The sequence below is a fragment of the Nicotiana tomentosiformis genome, chromosome 4, assembly GCF_000390325.3.
Source record: "Nicotiana tomentosiformis chromosome 4, ASM39032v3, whole genome shotgun sequence".
In the NCBI taxonomy this organism is placed as follows: domain Eukaryota; kingdom Viridiplantae; phylum Streptophyta; class Magnoliopsida; order Solanales; family Solanaceae; genus Nicotiana; species Nicotiana tomentosiformis.
The window spans coordinates 4,807,049-4,830,244 of record NC_090815.1 but is presented as its reverse complement, the minus strand read 5'-3'; positions in this window follow the sequence as shown (position 1 = coordinate 4,830,244).

Here is a 23,196-nt window from a genome sequence, read left to right as displayed (position 1 = left end):
GTCATTGCTTTGCCGTGATCGTTCCTTATTTCTTGGCGTTTAAGACCATTAAACAAGAATTCAAGATTATTTCTAATTTTTCGTACGTTAATGTCCACGTCATTTTCATAATTTCGGGCGACGAGCTTCGAATAAATTAAAGTTTGTGGGTCCATTAGAAATGACCTAATGAATAATAGTAATCGCTTTGCCATTTTTTGGTATTTTAGGGCCATAAAATTGGAACTCAAGACAATTTCTATTTTTTCGTGTGCTTTTGTCCATGCCATCTTCATGAATTCTGGCGACGGCACTCCGAATCACCTAAAATTTTGTGGACCCATCAGAAAGGACCTAATGGACAATAGACATTACTTCGCCATGACTGTTCCTTATTTTTTGGCGTTTAGGGAAATAAAACAGGAATTCTGGACGATTTCCAAATTTTCGTATGCTAATGTCCATGCTATCTTCATGAATTCGGGGATGGGCACCGAATCGCTTAAAATTTTGCGGACCCATCAGAAACGACCTAATGATTAATAGTCATCGCTTCGCCATGATCTTTTTTTATTTTTTGGCATTTAAGGGCCATAAAATAGGAATTCGGGATGATTTTTAATTGTTCGTATGGTTAGTCCACGCATCTTCATGAATTCGGGCGATGTGCTCCGAATAGCCTAAAATTTTGTGGGCCAATCAGAAATGACCTAATGAACAATAGTCATTGCTTCGCCATATCTATTCCTTGATTTTTGCATTTTTGGGCCACAAAACAGGAGAAATTTTTAATTTTTCATGTGCTATTGTCCACGCCATCTTCATGAATTGGGGCGAGCGGCTCTGAATCGCCTCAAATTTTACATGTTCATCAGAAATGACTTAATAAAAAATAATCATCGCTTCACCATGAATGTTCCTCATTTTTGGCGTTTTAGGGTAATAAAACCAGAATTTAGGACGATTTCTAATTTTTCATGTGCTAATGTCCATGCTATCTTCATGAATTCGGGCGACGGGTTCCGAATCGCATAAAATTTTGTAGGCCTATAAAAATAACCTAATGGGCAATAATCTTCGCTTCACCATGAACGTTCTTCATTTTTTGGCGTTTTAGAGCCATAAAACAGGAATTCATGGCGGTTTCTAATTTTTCGTCTTTTAGTGTGTACACCATCTTCATGAATTCAGGTGACAGGATCTGAATCGCCTAAAATTTTGTGCGCCAATTAGAAATGACCTAATGAAATATAGTCTCAATATGACGTTCCTCGTTTTTTGGCGTTTTAGGGCCATAAAACACGAATTAAGTATGATTTTTAATTTATAATTTGATAATATCTACGCCATCTTCATGAATTCTTGCGTCATAATGAACAATAGTCATCATTTTGCCATTACCGTTCCTCACTGTTTTGGCATTTTAGGACCATAAAGAAGAAATTCAGAATAATTTCTAATTTGTCGTGTGCTAACGTCTACGCCATAGTCATGAATTCGGGCGACAGGCTCCGAATTGCCTAAAAATTTTCTGAGCCCACCAAAGACAACCGAATGAACTATAGTCATTGCTTTTGCATGACCCTTCCTTGTTTTATTTTTGGCATTTTAGGACTATGAAACATCAATATAGGACGATTTTTAATTTTTCGTGCGCTTATGTCCACACAATCTTCATGAATTTGGTCGACGGACTCAAAATCGCCTAAATTTTGTGGTTCCATAGAATGGACCTAGAGAAAGTAAATGTTCCCTATTTTTTGACGTTTTAGGTTCATAATATAGGAATTCAGGATGTTTTCAATTTCTTATGTGCATTAGTCCACACCATTTTTATGAATTCGGGAGACAAAATTTAGGTTATTTTTTATGGGTTGGCAAAATTTTAGGCGATTCGAGTCCGGTCGCCCAGATGTATGCAGATGGCGTGAGATACAGCACACGCAAATATGAGAATCGAGTAGAATTTCAGTTGTTTGGCATAAAACGCCAAAAAAGAGGAACGATCGTGGCGAAGTGATGACAATTGTTTCTTAGGTCATTTTTTATAGTACGGCAAATTGTTTGGCGATTTGGGTCCGATCTCCCAAATGCGTGCAAATGGCATGGGCTATAGCACACGAAAATCTGGAAATTGAGTGGAATTCCAGTTTTATAGCCTTAAAACGAAGGCAAAACAAGGAATGGTAATGGCAAAGAGATGATCATTGTTCCCTTAGTTAATTTTGATGGGCCGACAGAATATTAAGCGATCCGGGTCCGATCGTCCGGACAAATGTAGAAGGTGTGGGCTATAGCACACGAAAATTTTGGAACTGGGCGGAATTCCAGTTATATAGCCCTAAAACGCAAAAAAGAACGATCACGGCGAAGCGATGAACATTTTTCCTTTAGTCGTTTTTGATGGGCCGGTAAAATTTTAGACGATCCGAGTCTGGTCCCCTGGATATATGCAGATGGCGTGAGGTATAGCACACGAAAATCTAGGAATCGGGCGACATTCCGATTTTATGGCCCTAAAACGCTAAAAACGAGAAACGATCATGTGTTAAGCGATGACTATTGTTCCTTAGGTTATTTTTGATGGGCCGACAAAATTTTAGTCGATTCGGGTCCGGTCGTTCGGATGCATGCAAATGACGTGGGCTATAACACACGAAAATCTTAAAATCGGGCGGGATTTCAGTTTCATCTCCCTAAAATACAAAAAAATGAGGAACAATCATTGCGAAATGATAACTATTGTTTCTTAGGTTGTTTTTATGGGCTGGCAAAATTTTAATCGATTTGGGTTCGGTCACCCGGATGCATGCAGATGACGTGGGTTATAGCACACGAAAATCTGAGAATCAGGCAAAATTCTAATTTAATGGCCCTAAAATGCCAAATACGATGAACGATCACGGCGAAGCGATGACCATTTTTCCTTAGATCACGGCAAATTTTAGGCGATTCGGGTCCGATCACCCGGATACATGCATATGTGTGGCCTATTGCACACAAAAATCTGAGAATTGGGAGAAATTCCTATTTTGTGGCCTTAAAACGCCATAAAACGAGAAACAATCATGGCAAAGTGACGGTCATTATTCCTGAGGTCGTTTTTGATGAGCTGGCAAAATTTAGGCGATTCGGGTTCGATCGATCAGATACATGAAGATGACATGGGCTATAGCACATAAAAATTTAAAAATCGGGCGGAATTCTAGTTTTGTGGCCTTAAAACGCCATAAAAATGAGGAACGGTCATGACGAAGTGATGGTTATTGTTCTTTAGGTCGGTTTTTATGGGACAAAAAGTTTTTAGGCGATTCGGGTCCGGTCGCTTGGATGCATGAATATGGCATGGGCTATAACACACGTAAATCTGAGAATTTGGTGTAATTTCACTTTAATGGCCCTAAATCACCAAAAAACGAGGAACGGCCATGGCGAAGCGATAACTATTGTTCCTTAGGTCATTTTTTATGAGCCGGTAAAATTTTAGGCGATTCAGGTCTTGTCGCTCGGATGTATGCAAATGGCGTGGCTAATAACACACAAAAAGTTGGGAATCAGACGGAATTCCTGTTTTGTGGTCTTAAAATGCGAAAAAATGAGGAACGATCACGGTGAAACGATGACTATTGTTCCTTGGGGTCGTTTTTATGGGACGATAATTTTTTAGGCGAATAGGGTCAGGTCGCCCTGATGCATGCAAATGGCATGGGCTATAGTATACGAAAATATGGGAATCAGGCAGAATTCCAGTTTTATGGCCCTAAAATGCCAAAAAATGAGAAACGTTCATGGCGAAGCGATGAATATTGTTTCTTCGGTCATTTTTGATGGATTAGAAATCTTTTAGGCGATTTGGGTCCAGTCGTCAACATGCATGCAGATGGCGTGTGCTACACGAAAATCTGAGAATCGAGCAGAATTCCTGTTTTGTGGCCCTAAAACGCCAAAAAATAAGGAACGGTCCTGGCGAAGCGATGACTATTGTTTCTTAGGTCGTTTTTGATATGCCAGCAAAATTTTAGGCGATTCTGGTTCGTTGCCTAGGCCCATACAGATCGCATGGGCTATAGCACACGAAAATCTGAATATTGGCAGAATTCCAATCTTATAGCCCTAAAACGCCAATAAGGAATGGTCAAGGCGAGGCGATGACTATTCCAGTTTTATGACCTTAAAATGCCAAAAAACGAGTAACGGTCATTGTGATGTGGTGGCTATTGTTCCTTAGGATGTTTTTACTAGGTCGACAAAATTTTAGGAGATCCAGGTCCGGTCGCTTTGGCCCATGCAGAAGGGGTGGGCTATAGCACACGAAAATCTTAAAATCGGGCGAAATTTCAAGTTTATGCCCCTAAAATGCCAAAAACGAGTGCTGATAATGGTGAGGAGGTGACTATTGTTCCTAAGGACATTTCTATGGCCGACAAAATTTTAGGCGATCCGTGTCTGATGGCCAGAGCCCATGAAAAAGGCGTGGGTTATTGCACACGAAAATTTAGAAATCGCACGAAATTCCAGTTTTATGGCCCTAATATGCCAAAAAACGAGAAACGATCATGGTGAAATGGTGACTATTACGCCAAAAATGAGTAACGGCCCTAATATGCCAAAAATGAGTAACGGTTATGGCGGGGCGGTGACTATTATTCCTTAAGTCATTTTGGATGGGTTGGCAAACTTTTAGGCGATTCGAGTCTAGTGGTTGGGGCCCATGCAGAAGGTGTGGGCTATAGCACACGAAAATATGTGAATGAGGCGAAATGCCAGTTTTATAATCCTAAAATGCAAAAAATATGAGTAACGGTTATGGTGAAGCGGTGACTATTATTCCTTAGGATGTTTTTGATAGGGCAAAAAAATTATAGGCTATTCGGGACTGGTGGAACGGGCCCATGCAAAATGCGTGGGATCACACGATAATCTAGAAATCGAGCGGAAGTCTAGTTTGATTGCCCTAAAACGCCAAAACTTAGGTAACGGTCATGGTGAGGAGGTGACAATTGTTCCTTAGTTAGTTTTTGATGAATCGAAAATTTTTTAGACAATCCGGGTCTGGTGGCCTAAGCCCATGTAGAAGGCGTGGGCTGTAGCACACGAAAATATGAGAATCGGAAGAAATTCCAGTTTTATGGCCCTAAAACCTCAAAAAATGAGTAACGATCATGGCGATGCAGTGACTATTGTACCTCAGGACACTTTTTATAGGCCGTCAAAATTTAGGCAATCCGGATCTGGTGGCCCGGGCCCATGCAGAAGGTGTGGGCTATAGCACACAAAAATCTAGAAATTGGGCGGAATTCCAGTTTTATGGCCCTAAAATGCCAAAAACGAGTAACGGTCATGGTGAGGCGGTGAAGATTATTTCTTAGGACGTTTTTGATGGGGCAGAAAAATTTAAGGCGGTCCGAGTCTGTTGTCCCGGGCCCATGCAAAACACGTGGGCTAATCTAAGAATCGGACGAAATTCCAATTTTATAGCCCTATAATGCCAAAAAAGAGTAACAGTCATGGCGAGGTGGTGACTATTGTTCCTTAGGACGTTTTTGATAAGTCGGAAAAATTTTAGGTGATCCGGATCCAGTGGCTGGGCCCATGCAGAAGGCGTGGGCCAAGCATACGATAATTTGGGATTCGGGCGGAACTCGAGTTTCATGGCCCTAAAATGCCAAAAAATGAGTAACGGTCATGGCGAAGCGATGAAGATTGTTTCTTAGGTGATCCTGGTCCGATGACCCGGGCCCTGCAAAAAGCGTGGGCTATAGCATACGAAAATCCAGGAATCAGATGGAATTCAAGTTTCATAGCCTTAAAACGCAAAAAATCGAGTAACGGTCATGGTGAGGCGGTGACTATTGTTCCATAAGTCATTTTTGATGGGCCGGAAAAATTTAGGCGATCCGGGTCCGGTGGCCTGGGGCCACGCAGAAGGCGTGGGATATAACACACGAAAATATAGGAATCGGGCGGGACTCCAATTTTATGGCCCTAAAATGCTAATAAATGAGTAACGGTAATGGCGAGGTGGTGACAATTGTTCCTTAGGACATTTTTTATGTGCCGGAAAAATATTAGAAGATGTCGGTCCGGTGGACCTGGCCCATGTGGAAGGCGTGGGCTAGCACACAAACATCTGGAAATCGAACGAAATTCCAGTTTTATGAACGTAAAATGCCAAAAAATGAGTAACAATCATGGTGAGGCAGTGACTATTGTTCCTAAGGTCATTTTTTATGGGACGGCAAAATTTTAGGGGATCTAGGTCCGGTGACCCAGGCCCATGAAGAAGGCGTGGTCTATAGCACACGAAAATCTAGGAATCAGGCGAAATTCAAGTTTTATGGCCCTAAAACGCTAAAAACGAGAAACGGTCATAGCAAGGAGGTGACTATTATTTCTTAGGACGTTTTTGACGAGCCAGCAAAGTTTTAGGAGATTCGGGTCCGGTGGCCCCGGCCCATGCAGAAGGCGTGGGCCATAACACATGAAAATCTATGACTCGAGCATAATTTTTATTTTGTCATTAAAACGCCAAAAATGAAGAATGGTCATGGTGAGGCGGTGTTCATTAGGATGTTTTTGACATGCCGACAAAATTTTCGTTGATACAGGTCCGATGGACCGGGCCCATGCAGAAGGCGTGGGCTTTGACATACAAAAATTAGGTAAGTGGGCGTAATTCCAATTTTATGGTCCTAAAATACCAAAAAATGAGTAACAGTCATGGCGAGGCGATGGCTATTTTACCTTGGGACATTTTTGATGGGCCGACAAAATTTTAGGCGATACGAGTCTTATAGCCCGAGCCCAATGTAAGAGGCGTGGGTTATAGCACACGAAAATCTGGGAAACGATAGAAGTCCAGTTTTATAGCCCTAAAACGCCAAAATAATGAGTTACAGTAATGGTGAGGCAGTGACTATTGTTCCTTAAGTCATTTTGGATGGGCCAGAGAACTTTTAGGTGATCCGAGTCCCGTCGCCCAGGCCCATGTAGAAGGAGTGGGCTATAGCACAAGAAAATCTGAAAATCGGGTAGAATTCCAGTTCTATGGCCCTAAAAATCCAAAAAACGAGCAACGATCATAGCGAAGCGGTGACTATTGTTCCTTAGGTCGTTTTTTGATGAGCCGAATGTTTTTTAGGCCATTCGCGTCCGGTGGCCCAGACCCATGCAGAAGGAATGGGCTATAACACACGCAAATCTTAGAATCGGGCGGAATTCAAATTTTATGGCCCTAAAACGTCAAAAATGAGTGATGGTCACATCGAGGCAGTGGCTATTGTTACTTAGGACATTTTTAATGAGCCAACAAAATTTTAGGCGATCCGAGTCTGGTGGCCTGGGCCCACGTAGAAGGCGTGGGCTACATACAAAAATTTGGCAATCGGGCGAGGCGGTGACTATTAGTCCTTAGGTCATTTTTGATGAGTCAGTAAAATTTTAAGCGATCCGGGCCCGGTGATATGGGCCCACGCAAAAGGCATGGGCTATGGCACACGGAAATCTTGGAATCAGGTAGAATTCCATTTTAATAGCCTTAAGATGCCACAAAATGAGTAACAGTTATGGAGAGATAGTGACTATTGCTTCTTAGGTCATTTTTTATGGGCCGGCAAAATTTTAGGCGATTTGGGTTCAATGGCCCAGGCCCACACAGATGGTGTAGGCTATAGCACATGAAAATGTGGGAATCGAGCAGAATTCCAGTTTTATCGCCCTAAAACGCCAAAAACATAGACGTTATAGTGAGGCGATGTCTATTGTTCCTTAGAGCATTTTTGATTGGCCGGCAAAATTTTAAGTGATTTGGGTCTGGTCTCCTGGGCCCATGCATATGGCATGGGCTATATCATATGAAAATAAGGGTGGCAAGTAGGCCGGTCCGGGACCGGGATCAGCCCGGGATCGCGGTTCAAACGGGCCAAATGGGCCGGGACTGGTAGGACCGGTATATGTGGGCTTGGGCCGGTCTCGTGGGCCGATTCTTGGCTTTGGAACCGGTAGGACCGGGACCGTCTGGCCTGCCAGGGACCGGTCCCTTGGCGGGCCAAACGGTCCCAACGGTCAATTTGTTTTTTAAAAAAAATGGCTATTTAGAAAATAGTCGTTGGGCAGCCCAAAAATAGCCGCTGGCTATTTAAAAAATAGCCGTTTAACCGCCCTCCCTCCCCCCAACTTTGTTTTAACCCCAAACTTTTTATAATTACACTTTTTTTCTATTTTCAACTATAAATACCCCCACATTCTTTTATTTTTCTTACAAAATCTATATCAATCTATCACAATCTCTCTCTAATTTTCTCCTATACTTGCTACTATTGCTTACTTTATTCCAAAAAATAGTTCAAAAATATTGAGGTTGTTACAATTTGTGAAAAAATTGTGAAGTTGGTGAATTGAAGTATTCAAGTCTTCAACGATAATAAATTTTCAACAATTCGTCAATTCGGTAAACTCGTTCCAACTCTTAAGTCTTAATATTATAGTTTTTGTTTGTTTTATTTATTTTTTATTACTTGATTAATTAAGATGGCTTCCTTAAAAAAATATTTTTCCGAAAATAATAATAAGGGAAAATCCAAGAGTGGCGAATTTAGTGGTACTGTTGTTCCTCCTCCCCTGCCCCCGGCTCCCCAAACAAAACCCCATATCCGTCCTACACTTGCTATTCTTGATATCGATAATATTACAATTTACTGATAGTCAAATTTACCATAATATTATACCCGGTGAATAATTAGACCATGAATTAATGAATGCTCTTTATTCTAATAATTATAATACTATTATAGAGCAGTGGTATCGGAGAGCGCTTTCAGTCAAGCAAGACTTCAACTCGATGATTATAGAGCGTCTATGAGGGAGAGCTTCGAAAAATCAGTACTTTTCAGAGATTAGATTAGTTCGGATAGAAGAAGTTTTGGACTTGCTGAATCACAACCAGAGGAAGACGAAGCTTATGAAGAACTGCTAGCTGAACTTGCGGAGGATGCTGCTTTGCCCGACAACGGAAGCGGCGATGACCAAGCTACTTTTCCGCCGCCACCAACGGAAATTCCTTCGAACTTTGAAGGATTTATGAAGTTTGTAAGAGATACCATGTAACTTGTATGAACAAAAATTAGTATGTATTATGTAACTTGTATTTTGGCACATCTTGATTAGTTTCTTTTTCTTCTCAATGGTGGTATTAGCACCTTGTTGTGCTCATTACGTAGGGGGAAGGAAGACTAAGAAAGATATTGCAATATTTTTTTAATGCTATAATAAAATTACAAGGCATTGCTTTGAATATCTCTTTACAGTATTTTTATCTTTAAATTTTGAATTAAAAAGTTTAGGTCACAATTCTATAATAAATTTTACAAGGCATTGCCTTAGATATTTTTTTTACATCCTTTTGTCTATAATTTCAATTCTATTTTTTTTCTAAAAAATTAATATTTTAGTTGTTGGGCCCACTTAGCCCATTTAGCCAGCGGGCCCAACCTGTTAAGCCCGGGACCATGAGTTCGTGGTCTTGGTCCCGGGCCGGTTCCTAAAAAAAGACCGTTTAGCCCGAAATATTTGACCCGTTTAGTTAGGGATCGGTCCGGGAATGGGACCATTTGGACCGGTCCACTTGGTCCGTTTAGGGCCCGGACCGGCCAACATGCCACCCCTAACGTGAGCCATAGCACATGAGAATCTGGGAATCGTGCGGGATTCCAGTTTTATGGCCCTAAATACCAAAAACGAGGAACGGTCATGGCGAGGTGGTGATAATTGTTCCTTAGGACATTTTTTAAATGCCGGAAAATATTTTTAGTCGATTCGGTCCGGTGGCCCATGTGGTTGGTGTGGTCTAGCACACAAACATATGGGAAATGAACATAATTCCAATTTTATGGCCCTAAAACGCAAACAAAATGAGTAACGGTCATGGCGAGACAGTGAGTATTGTTCCTAAGGACGTTTTTAATGGGATGACAATTTTTTAGATGATTCGGACCCGGTGGCCCGGGCCCATGCGGAATGCGTGGGCTATAGCACACGTAAATCTAGAAATCATGCGGAATTCCAGTTTAATGGCCTTTAAACGTCGAAAAAGAGTAACGGTCATGGAGAGGCAGTGACTATTGTTCCTTAGGTCATTATTGATAGGCCAGCAAAATTTTAGACGATCCAGGTCTGGTGGCCTAAGCCCATGCAGAAGGCATGGGATATAGCATACGAAAATCTAGAAACTGGGAGGAATTCCAGTTTTATGGCCATAAAACCTCAAAACAAGAGTAACAGTCATGACGATGCGGTGACTATTGTTTCTTAAAATATTTTTGATGGGTTGGCAAAAGTTTCAGCCGATACGGGTTCGGTTGCCGAGGCAGGCCCATGCAGAAAGCGTGGGCCATAACATACGAAAACTTGGGAATCGGGCAAAGCTCTAGTTTTATGGCCCTAAAACGCCAAAAAAAGGAAAAACGGTCATGGCGAAGCGGAGAAGATTGTTCCTTAAGACATTTTTGACGAGCCAACAAAATTTTTGGCGATCTGGGACTGGTTGCCCAGATCCATGTAGAAGGCGTGGGTTATGGCATACGAACATCTAGGAATCAGGTGGAATTCCAGTTTTATGACCTAAAATGCCAAAAACCGAGTAACGGTCATTGCAATGTGGTGGCTATTGTTCCTTAGGATGTTTTTCTAGGCCGAAAAAGGTTTAGGTGATCTGGGTCCGGTCGCCCAGGCCCATGCAGAAGGCGTGGGCTATAGCACACGAAAATATGAGAATAAGGCGAAATTCCAGCTTTTTGCCCCTAAAATGCCAAAATGAATGCCGGTAATGGTGAGGAGGTGACTATTGTTCCATAGGACATTTTTGATGGGCTGAAAAAATTTTAAGCGATCCGGGTCCGATGACCCAGGCCCATGAAAAAGACATGGGCTATTGCACACAAAAATCTGGGAATCGCGTGTAATTCCAGTTTTATGGCCCTAATATGTCAAAAAAAGAGAAACGGTCATGTCGAAGTGGTGACTACTATTCCTTAGGACATTTTTGATGGTTCGACAATATTTTAGGCAATCTAGGTCCGGTGACCCGTGCCCTGCAGAAAGCATGGGCCATAGCAAATGAAAATATGGGAATCAGGCATCATTCTAGTTTTTGGCCATAAAATGCCAAAACTGAGTAACGGTCATGGCGAGGCGGTGACAATTATTCCTTAGGACATTTTTGACATGCCAGAAAAATTTAGTCGATCCGGGTTCGGTGGCTCGGGTCCATGCAGACGACGTGGGCTACGACACATGAAAATCTAGGAATCAGACGGAATTCCAATTTTATGGCCTTAAACTGCCAAAAAATGAATAACGGTTATGGCGGAGTGGTGACTATTATTTCTTAAGTCGTTTTTGATCGGCTGGCAAAGTTTTAGGTGATTCGAGTCTAGTGGTCCGGGCCCATGCAGAAGGTGTGGGCTATAACATACGAAAATCTAGGAATCGGGCAGAATGCAAGTTTTATAATCCTAAAATGCAAAACCATGAGTAACGGTTATGGCAAGGCGGTGATGATTATTCCTTAGGACGTTTATGATAGGCCAACAAAATTATAGGCTATTCGGAACTAGTGGAACGGGCCCATGCAAAAGGCGTGTGAGCACACGAAAATCTGGAAATTGGGCAGAAGTCTAGTTTTATTGCCCTAAAACGCCAAAAAAGAAGTAACGGTTATGGCGAGGAGGTGAAAATTATTCCTTAGTTAGTTTTTGCTGGATCGGAAAATTTTTAGACAATACGGGTCTGGTGGCCTAAGCCCATGCAGAAGGCGTGGGCTATAGCCCACGAAAATCTGGAAATCGGAAGGAATTCCAGTTTTGTGGCCCTAAAACTTCAAAAAATGAGTAACGGTATTGGCGAGGCAGTGACTATTGTTCCTCAGGATGTTTTTTATGGGCCGTCAAAATTTTAGGCGATCCGTATCTGGTGGCCCGGGCCCATGCAGAAAGCGTGGGCTATAGCACAGGAAAATCTGAAAATTGGGCGGAATTCCAGTTTATGGCCCTAAAACGCCAAAAAATGAGTAACGATCATGGCGAGGCGGTAAAGATTGCTTATTAGGACGTTTTTGATGGGTCAAAAATAATTTAAGGCGATCCTGGTCCCTTGGATCGGGCCCATGCAGAAGGCGTGGGCTAGGCATACGAAAATCTATAAATTGGACGAAATTCCAGTTTTATGCCCCTATAATGCCATGAAACGAGTAACTGTCATGGCGAGACGGTGACTATTGTTCCCTAGGACGTTTTTGATGAGTCAGCAAAATTTTAGGTGATTCGAGTCCAGTGGTTGGGGCCCATGCAAAAGGCATGGGCCATATCATGCGAAAATTTGGGAATCGGGCGGAACTCGTGTTTCATGGCCCTAAAATGATAAAAAAATGAGTAATGCTCATGGAGAAGCGGTGAAGATTGTTTCTTAGGACGTTTTTGATGGGCCGTGAAAATTCTAGGCGATCCTGGTCTGATGACCCGGCCCATGAAGAAGGCATGGGCTATAGCATACGAAAATCCGGAAATCAGGCAAAATTCAAGTTGTATGGCCCTAAAACGCAAAAACCTGAGTAACAGTCTTGGCGATGCGATGACTATTATTCCATAAGTCATTTTTGATGGGCCGAAAAAAGTTAGGCGATCCGGGCCGGTGGCCTAGGCCTATGGAGAAGGGGTGGGATATAACAATCGAAAATTTGGGAATCGGGGGGGGGGGGGGAATTCCAATTTTGTGGCCCTAAAATGCTAATAAATGAGTAACAGTAATGGCGAAGTGGTGACAATTGTTCCATATGACGTTTTTGATGTGTCGGGAAAATATTAGGAGATGTCGGTTCGGTGGCCTGGGCCCATGTGGAAGGCGTGGGCTAGCACACGAACATATGAGAATTGATCCGAATTCCAGTTTTATGGCCTTAAAACGCCAAAAAATGAGTGGCGGTCAGGGCGAGGCGGTGACTATTGTTCCTAAGGTCTTTTTTTATGGGCTAAAAAAAGTTTAAGGGATCCGGGTCCGGTGACCCAGGCCCATGAAGAAGGCGTGAGCTACACTACACGAAAATCTTGGAATCAGGCAAAATTCAATTTTTATGGCCCAAAAACGCTGAAAATAAAAAATGGTCATAGCGAGGAGGTGACTATTGTTCCTTAGGACGTTTTGACGGGCTAGCAAAGTTTTAGGCAATCCGGGTCCGGTGACCCTGGCCCATGCGGAAGGCGTGGGCCATAGCACACAAAAATCTATTAATCGAGTGGAATTCTTATTTTTTGTCACTAAAATGCCAAAAAATGAGGAATGGTCATGGCGAGGCGGTGACCATTATTCATTAAAACGTTTTGACATGCCGGCAAAATTTTCGTTGATACGGATCCGGTGGCCTGGGCCGATGCCGAAGGCATGGGCTTTGTCACATGAAAAGCAAGGAATCGAGCATAATTCCAATTTTATGGCCCTAAAATACCATAAAACGAGTAACGATCATGGCAAGTCGGTGACTATTTTTTCTTAGGACATTTTTGATGGGTCGAAAACATTTTAGGCAATCCGAGTCTTGTAGCCCGGGCTATGCAAAATGCGTGGGCTATAGCACACGAAAATTTGAGAAACGGCAGAAGTCCAGTTTTATAGCCCTAAAACGTTAAAACATGAGTAACAGTCATGGTGAGACAGTGACTATTGTTCCTTAAGTAATTTTTGATGGGCCAGAAAACTTTTAGGCGGTCTGAGTCCGGTCGCCCGGGCCCATGCAGAAGGCGTGGGCTCTAGTACAAGTAAATCTTGAAATCGGGCACAATTTTAGTTCTATGGCCCTAAAATGCCAAAACCTGAGTAACTGTCATAGCGAAATGGTGACTATTGTTCCTTAGGTCGGTTTTTGATGGGCCGAAAGTTTTTTAGGCCATTTGGGTTCGGTGGGCCGTACCCATGCAGAAGGCGTGGGAGCATACAAAAATGTGAAAATCAGATGAAAGTTTAGTTTTATTGCGCTAAAACGCCAAAAAATGAATAACAGTCATGGCGAGGAGGTGACAACAATTCCTTAGTTAGTTTTTGATGGATCAGAAAATTTTTAGACAATCCGGGTCTGGTGGCCTAAGCCTATGCAGAAGGCGTGGGCTATAGCAGACAAAAATCTAGGAATCGGGCGGAATTCAAGTTTTATAGCCCTAAAACGTCAAAATCTGAGAAACGGTCATGGTGGGGCAGTGACTATTGTTACTTAGAACATTTTTGGTGGTCCAATAAAATTTTAGGCGATCCGAGTCTAGTGGACTAGGCCCATGCAGAAGGCATGGGCAACACACAAAAATTTGAGAATCGGGAGAAATTCCAGGTTTTTGCCCTAAAACACCAAAATATGAGTAACGGTCATGGCGAGGCGGTGACTATTATTCTTTAGGTCATTTTTGATGGGCCAGAAAATTGTTTAGGTGATCCGGGTCTGGTGGTACGATCCCATACAAAAGGCGTGGGCTATGGCACACTAAAATCTGGGAATCAGACAGAAATCCAGTTTAATAGCCCTAAGACGCCACTTAATGAGTAACAGTTATGGAGAGGCGGTGACTATTGCTTCTTAGGTCATTTTTTATGGGCCTAAAAAATTTAGGCGATTCGGGTCTGATGGCCCAGGCCCACATAGATGGCGTGCGTTATAGCACACGAAAATATGGGATGAACAGTCATGGCGAGGCAATGTCTATTATTCCTTAGGTCATTTTTGATGGGCCGGAAAAATTTTAGGCGATCCGGGTCTGGTCTCCTGGGCCCATGCATATTTTGCGGGCTATATCCCATGAAAATCTAGGAATCAGGCGAAATTCCTGTTTCATGGCCCTAAATCGCAAAAAAACAAGAAATGATCATAGCAAGACAATGACTATTATTCCTTAGGATGTTTTTGATGAACCAACAAAATTTTAGGCGATCCGGGCTTGGTGACCCGGGCCCATGCAGAAGACGTGGGCCATAGCACACTAAAATCTGAGAATCAAGTAGAATTCTAGTTTAATGGCCCTAAAACTCCAAAAACGAGTAACGGTCATGGCAAGACGGTGAAAATTATTTCTTAGGATGGTTTTGACTTGCAGACAAATTTTTAGTCGATCGGGTCCGCTGGCCCGAGCCCATGCAGAAGACGTGGGCTATGACATGCGAAATTCTTGGAATCAGGCGAAATACTAGTTTTATGGCCCTATAATGCCAAAAACGAGTAATGGTCATAGATAGGCGGTGACTATTATTTATTAGGACATTTTTTATGATCCGACAAAATTTTAAGCGATTCAGGTCCGATGACCCGGGCCCATGCAGTAGGCGTGGGCCACAACACACAAAAATCCGAGAATCAGGCGGATATCTAGTTTTATGGCCCTAAAATGCCAAAAAACTAGTAACGGTCATGGATAGACGGTAATTATTTTTTCTTAGGTCATTTTTGATGGGCCGGCTAAAGTTTAGGCGATCTGGATCCGGTGGCGAGGGTCCATGCAGAAGTTGTGTGCTATGGCACACAAAAATCTAGGAATCGGGCAGAATTCCAGTTTAATAGCCTTAAGATGCCACAAAATGAGTAACAGAATGACTATTGTTTCTTAGCACATTTTTTATGGGCCGGACAAATATTAGGCGATTCGGTTCCGATTGTCCAGGCCGATGCAGATGGCGTGGGCTATAGCACACAGAAATCTGGGAATCTAGCGAAATTTCGATTTTATGGCCCTAAAATGCCAAAACAAAGAGGAACAATCATGGCGAGGCGATGTCTATTGTTCCTTAGGTTGTTTTTGATGGGCCGACAAAATTTTAGGCGATCTGGGTCTGGTCGCCCGGGGCGATGTATATGGCGTGGGCTATAACACATAAAAATCTAGGAATCGGGCGAAATTCCAGTTTTATGGCTGTAAAACGATAAAAAATGAGAAATGATCATGGAGAGGCAGTGACTATTGTTCCTTAGGATGTTTTTTACAAACCAACAAAATTTTAGGCGATCCGGGTCCGGAGACTTGAGCCCATGCAGAAGGCGTGAGCTATAGCATACGAAAATTTGCGAATCGTGAGGGATTCTAGTTTTATGGCCCTAAAATGCCAAAAATGAGGAACGACCATGGAGAGACGGTGAAAATTATTCCTTAAGACATTTTTGAAATGCTGAAATTTTTTTTTAGTCGATCCGGTCTGGTGGCCGGGGCCCATGTAGAAGGCGTGGGGCAGAATTCAAGTTTCATGGCCCTAAAATACCAAACAATGTGTAACGGTCATGGAGAGGCGGTGATTATTGTTACTTAGGAAGTTTTTGATGGGCCAGCAAAATTTTAGGCGATGCGGGACCGGTGGCTCGGGCTCATGCAGAAGGCGTGGGCAATTGCACACGAACATCTGGGAATGAGGTGGAGGTCCAGTTTTATATCCGTAAAATGCCAAAAAATAAGTAACGGTCATGGCGAGGCGGTAACTATTGTTTCTTAGGATAGTTTTGATTGGCCAACAAAATTTTAGGGGATCCGGGTCCGGTAACCCGGGCCCATGAAGAAGGTGTGGGCTAAAAAATGAGTAATGGTCATAGTGAAGCGGTGACTATTATTCCTTAGGTCATTTTTTGATGGGCCAAATTTTTTTTAGGCCACTCGGCTCAGGTGGCCCGGACCCATGTAGAAGTCGTGGGCTATAAAACAAGCAAATCTTAGAACTGGGCGGAATTCTAGTTTTATGGCCTTAAAACGTCAAAATATTAGTAACGGTCATGGCGAGGTAGTGACTATTATTTCTTATGACGTTTTTGATGGGCCATCAATATTTTAGGGATCCGAGTTCGGTGACCCGGGCCCATGTTGAAGGCATGGGCTATAGCATATGAAAATTTGGGAGTCGTGCGAAATTCTTGTTTTATGGCCTTAAAATGTCAAAAAATGAGTAACAGTCATGGCTAGGCGGTGACTGTTGATCCATAGGTTAGTTTTAATGGGCCAGTAAAATTTTAGGCGATTTGAGTCCGGTGGCCTGGGCCCATGTAGAAGGCGTGGGCTACACACGAAAAATCTGAGAATCGGGCGAAATTTCAATTTTATGGCCCTAAAATGCCATAAATAAGTAACGGTCATGGCGAGGTGGTGACTATTATTCCTTAGGTCATTTTTGATGGGCAAAAAAAATTATAGGCGATCTGGGTCAGGTGGCACGGGCCCTTACAGAAGGCGTGGGCTATGGCACATGAAAATTTAGGAATAAGGCAGAATTCCTGTTTAATAACCCTAAGACGCCACAAAACGAGTAACGGTTATGGAGAAACGGTGACTATTATTTTTAGGTCATTTTTTATGGGCCGACAAAATTTTAGTTGATTCGTGTCCGAGGGCCCGGGCCCATGCAAATGGCATATATAAGCACACGAAAATGTGGGAATCGAACGGAATTCCAGTTTTATGGCCCTAAAACGCCAAACAATGAGAGGAACATTCATGGCGAGGCAATATCTATTGTTCCTTAGGTCATTTTTGATGGGCCGATAAAATATTAGGCGATCCGGGTCTGGTCATATGGGCCCATGCATATGACGTGGACTATAGCACATGAAAATCTGGGAATCGGGAGAAATTCCAGTTTTATGGCCCTAAAACGCCAAAAAATGAGAAAGGATCATGGCGAGGAGTGACGATTGTTCCTTAGGATGTTTTTGACGAACCGATAAAATTTTAGGCGATCCAGGTCCAGTGACCCGGTCCCATGCAGAAAGCGTGGGCCATAGCACACGAAAATCTGGGAGTCATGCAGTATTCTAGTTTAATGTCCCTAAAATGCCAAAAATGAGCAACGTTCATGGAGAGACAATGATAATTGTTCTTAGGACGTTTTTCACATGACGACACAATTTTAGTCGATCCGGTGCGGTGGCCCGGGCCCATGCAGAAGGCGTGGGCTATGATACACAATAATTTGGGAATGGGGTAGAATTCCAGTTTTCTGGCCCTAAAATACAAAAAAATGAGTAACGGACATGTCAAGGTGATGACTATCGTTCCTTAGAACGTTTTTGATGGGCAGGCAAAATTTTAGGCAATACGGGTTCGGTGGCCCGGGCCCATGCAGCAAGCGTGCGCTATATAGCACACAAAAATCTAGGAATCGGCTGAAGTCCATATTTATGGTCCTAAAATGCGAAAAAATGAGTAACGGTCATGGCGAGGCGGTGATTATTGTTCCTCAAGTCGTTGTTGATGTGCCGGCAAAATTTTAGGTGATTCGAGTCCGGTGGTACAGGCCCATGCAGAAGTTACGGTCATGGCGAGACGGTGACTATTATTTCTTAGAACATTTTTTATGGGCCAAAATGTTTTTAGGCGATTCAGTACAGGTAGCAGGGGCCCATGCAAAAGGTGTGAGCTATAGCACACAAAAATCTAGGTATCGGGCGGAAGTCTAATTTTATGCCTCTAAAACGCCAAATAATGAGTAACGATCATGTCGAGATGGTGACTATTGTTCCTTAGCTAGTTTTTGATGGGCCGACTAAATTTTGGACGATCCAGGTCCGGTGGCCTGAGTCTATGCAGAAGGCGTGGACTATAGCACACAAAAATATGGGAATCGGGAGGAATTCAAGTTTTATGGCTCTAAAACGCCCCAAAAATAAGAAATGGTCATTGCGAGGCAGTGACTATTGTTCCTTAGTACGTTTTTGATAGGCCAGAAAATTTTTAGGCGATTCGGTTCCGGTGGCCCGGACCCCTGCAGAAGGCGTGGGCCATAACATACGGAACTCCAGTGTTATGGCCCTAAAACGTCCAAAACCGAGTAACGGTCATGGCGAGACGGTGATAATTGTTCATTAGGATGTTTTTGACGGGCCGACAAAATTTTAGGGGATCCCGGTCCAGTGGCCCGGTCCCATGTAGAAGGTGTGGCTATAACATATGAAAATCTGGGGACAGGTCGAAATTCCAGCTTTATGGCCCTAAAATGCCAAAAAACAAGTAACGGTCATGGCGAGGCGGTGACTATTGTTCCTTAGGTCATTTTTGATGGCCCGTCAAAATTTTAGGCGATCCGGTGGCCAGATCCCATGCAGAAGGCGTGGGCTATAGCACAAACAAATTTGGAAATCGGGCGGAATTCCTGTTTTATGACCCTAAAATGCAAAATATGAGTAACGGTCATGGAGAGGCAGTGACTATTGTTTCTTAGGACATTTATAATGGGATAGAAAAATTTAGGCGATCCGATGGTGTGGCCCCATGTAGAAGGCGTGGGCTATTACACACGAAAATATGGAAATCGGGTGAAATTCTAGTTTTATGGCCCTAAAACGCCAAAAAATGAATAACGGTCATGGCGAGGCGGTAACTATTGTTCCTTAGGTTATTTTTTATAGTCCAAAAAAGTTTTTAGGCGATTCAGGTTCGGTGGACCGGTCCCTTGCCGAAGGTGTGGGCAATAGCTCACGAAAATCTGAGAATTGGGTATAATTCTAGTTTTATGGCCCTAATATGCCAAATAACGAGTAACGGTCATGGAGAGGCGGTGACTATTGTTCCTTAGATTATTTTTTATGGGCCGACAAAATTTTAGGCGATCCGAGTTCGGTGGCCCAGGCCTATGCACACGAAAAACTAGGAATCAGACAGAATTCCAATTTTATAGCCCTAAAACGCCACAAAATGAGTAACGGTTATGGCGAGACAGAGACTATTGTTTCTTAAGTAGTTTTTTATGGGTCGGCAAAATTTTAGGTGATTCGGGTCCGATGGCCCGGGCTTACGTAGATGGTGTGGGCTATAGCACACGAAAATCTGGGAATCGAGCGTAATTCCAATTTTATAGCCCTAAAATGCCAAAAAGAAAAGAGGAACATTCATTGCGAGGCGATGTCTATTATTCCTTAGGTTTTTTTGATGGGCGGAAATTTTTTTAGGCGATCCGGGTCTGGTCGCCAGGGCCCATGCATATGGCATAGGCTATAGCACATGAAAATCTGGGAATCGAGCAAAATTTTAGTTTTATGGCCCTAAAACACCAAAATATGAGAAAGGATAATGGCGAGGCAGTGACTATTATTACTTAGGATGTTTTTGACAAACCGAAAAAATTTTAGGAGATCCGGGTCCAGTGACCCGGGCTCATGCAGAAGGCGTGGGCCATAACACACGAAAATCTGGGAATCATGAATGATTCTAGTGTAATGGCCCTAAAACGCCAAAATACGAGTAACGGTCATGGCGAGGCGGTGACAATTATTCCTTAGGACGTTTTTAAAATGACGGTAAAATTTTAGTCGATCTGGTTCGGTGGCCTGGGCCCATGCAGAAAGTGTGAGCTATGACACAATAATATGAAAATCGGACAGAATTCCAGTTTTTTACCCTAAAATAAAAAATGAGTAACGGTCATGGCGAGATGGTGACTATTATTCCTTAGGACATTTTTGATGGGCCGGTAAAATTTTAGGCAATAAGGGTCCAGTGGCCCGGGTCCACGTCGAAATGCATGGGCTATAGCACACGAAAATGTGGGAATCAGAGGAAGTCTAGATTTATGGCCCTAAAATGCCGAAAAATGAGTAACGGTCATGGCGAGGCGGTGACTATTGTTCCCTAAGTCATTTTTGATGGACTGACAAAATTTTAGGCAATTCGAGTCCGATGGTCTGGGCCCATGCAGAAGGCCCGGACCACCGGACTCGAATTGAGGCAGTAACTATTGTTCCTTAATTAGTTTTTGATGGGCCGACAAAATTTTGGACGATCCGGGTCTAGTCGCCTAAACTCATGCAGAAGGCGTAATCTATAGCACACGAAAATTTGGTAATCGGGAGGAATTTCGATTTTATGGACCTAAAACCCCCAAAAATGAGAAACCGTCTTGGCGAGGCGGTGACTACTGTTCCTTAGGATTTTGATGGGCCGAAAAACTTTTAGACGATCCAGTTCCGGTGGCTCAGGCCCATGCAAAAGGCGTTTTTGATAGGCTTGCAAAACTTTAGGCGATTCATGTCCGGTCGCTCGGATGCATGCACATGGCGTGGGCTAGCATTCGAAAATATAGGAATCAGGCGGAATTCGAGTTTTATTTCCCTAAAATGCCAAAAAATGAGGAACGCTCATGGAGAAGCGATGACTATTGTTCCTTAGATCATGTTTTATGAGCCAAAAAAGTTTTGGACGATTCAGGTCTGGTTGTCATGCCCCAACCTCGAAAAGCGTGACTGTCACTCAACCGAGTGAACTCGGCCGAGCAAGCCTGTTATATACTATCTACCCAATTAACCTATGATCAAGAAAAGACGTGATTTCATTAATTAGACAAAAGGAAGTTCATACATACAACATTAATCCGTTTCATTAGCTATTTCTCTTTTAAGTCTCAAAATACACTGTTTCTTATAGTCTGAGTGGAACAAGTGATCAAACACAACATATACTTGTTTAACATTCCCAACACCCATATACAACCCACATAGTATCTATGGAGCCTATAAAGATACAAAAGAGAGTAAAGATGGTGGCGGCAACAAGGCCCCGACTATACCTCAAAAGTGCCCACAATATGAACAAAAGGTACAATACAAGACCCCAGAATGAAATGGTGCTCACTGAGTCCGCTGAGAAGAGGATGTAGCACTATCTGTGATCAACATTTTTGCTATGTAGCCACCTGCATCCATTTAAATATGCAGCGCCCCGATAAAAGGGATGTTAGTACCGTCAAATAGCACTAGTATGTAAAGCTATACACTTACTCAATAGAATGAATAATAATACAAGAGGTACAGTCAAGAATCAAATAATATTAAAACAACAAGTTAAGGATCATATACGTTTTCAAGTCAATTTCCATATTATTAGGTTGGGTAACCTTTAGTATCGATATTCCACAATTCCCAATACCTTCGTGTTCTTATACAGAGTCCGATCTCGGCCCGATCGGCTAGGCCATCTCATTTGAGACATTACCACAATTTCATTATAATTTTCAGCACAGTACCACCATGTGTGCGGCATGGCGTCTGATCATGGACCGATCGGCTAGGCCATCTCATTTGAGACATCAACCATTTTCATAATTTCATTCACAATACCACTGTGTTCTTACACGGGCTCCGATCTCAGCCCGATCGGCTAGGCCATCTCATTTGAGACATCGACCATATTCATAATTTCGCATACAATACCACCGAGTTCTTACACAGAGTCCGATCTCGGCCCGATCGGCTAGGCCATCTCATTTGAGACATCACCCATATTAAATCAGTCATCTCAATTCATATTTACTTCCCATGCTTTCAATACAATGGCACGAGTGGCCCCAACTATAAACATATTCTTGGCGCTAGGCCGTATTTCATAATTCAAGTTCTTTTCCATATTACAACATTATTATTATCAACAATAATAAGGCTTTCCATTCAAGACGTTAAATTCACATATGAGCAATTTGGGAGTCTTAGGCACATAAAGGCTTTTTATACAATTTGGCATAACAACCTTTATTTTGATCTTGACATGAAGTCTTAATATTGCTAGCACATATTCTACATTTTGAACACATCCTCAAATAACAAGATAACATGATGAATCATTTAGAATAAAGATTGAACTTACATCCTTCAACACAAACATATTTAGAAATCGCCAATTCTATAATGATCAAGGGCTTACTCCAATTACATGAACACCATGGGGTTCGATTCTAAGAAGAAGGGGGTTTAGCCAACATACCTCAATTGAGCCTCTTAAAACTCTAAGATGTTCTGGACTATTAGCAACTTCAATCTATTTTAGCAATATAACAAAATTAAACCAAAATTAGGAAGATAAGCATAGTTTTAGCTCATTTGAGCATATTATCAAACACTAGGTGTGCATCAATGTTTTAAGGCTCTTTTGTGGAAGATTCCATCGTTTCACAACCCACTCTCTACCATTTTTAGCTCACAATCTTCCCACATACTACAAGGATACATGCATGCAAGGTAAGTACTCCCAACCTCATGAATTACCTTACAAATGACCCATTCTAATCACATTTGAAATTAAGAGTTTGGTTGATAGAATTTACCTCCCAAGAAGAAGACCTAGGTGCCTCTCTTGATAATCTTCAAGGTTTAAAGTGAGAATTGAAGAACAATTTGATGAAGATCACTTCTCCCTCTAGGACCCTCTCTCCCACTCTAAAAATATCAGAAAA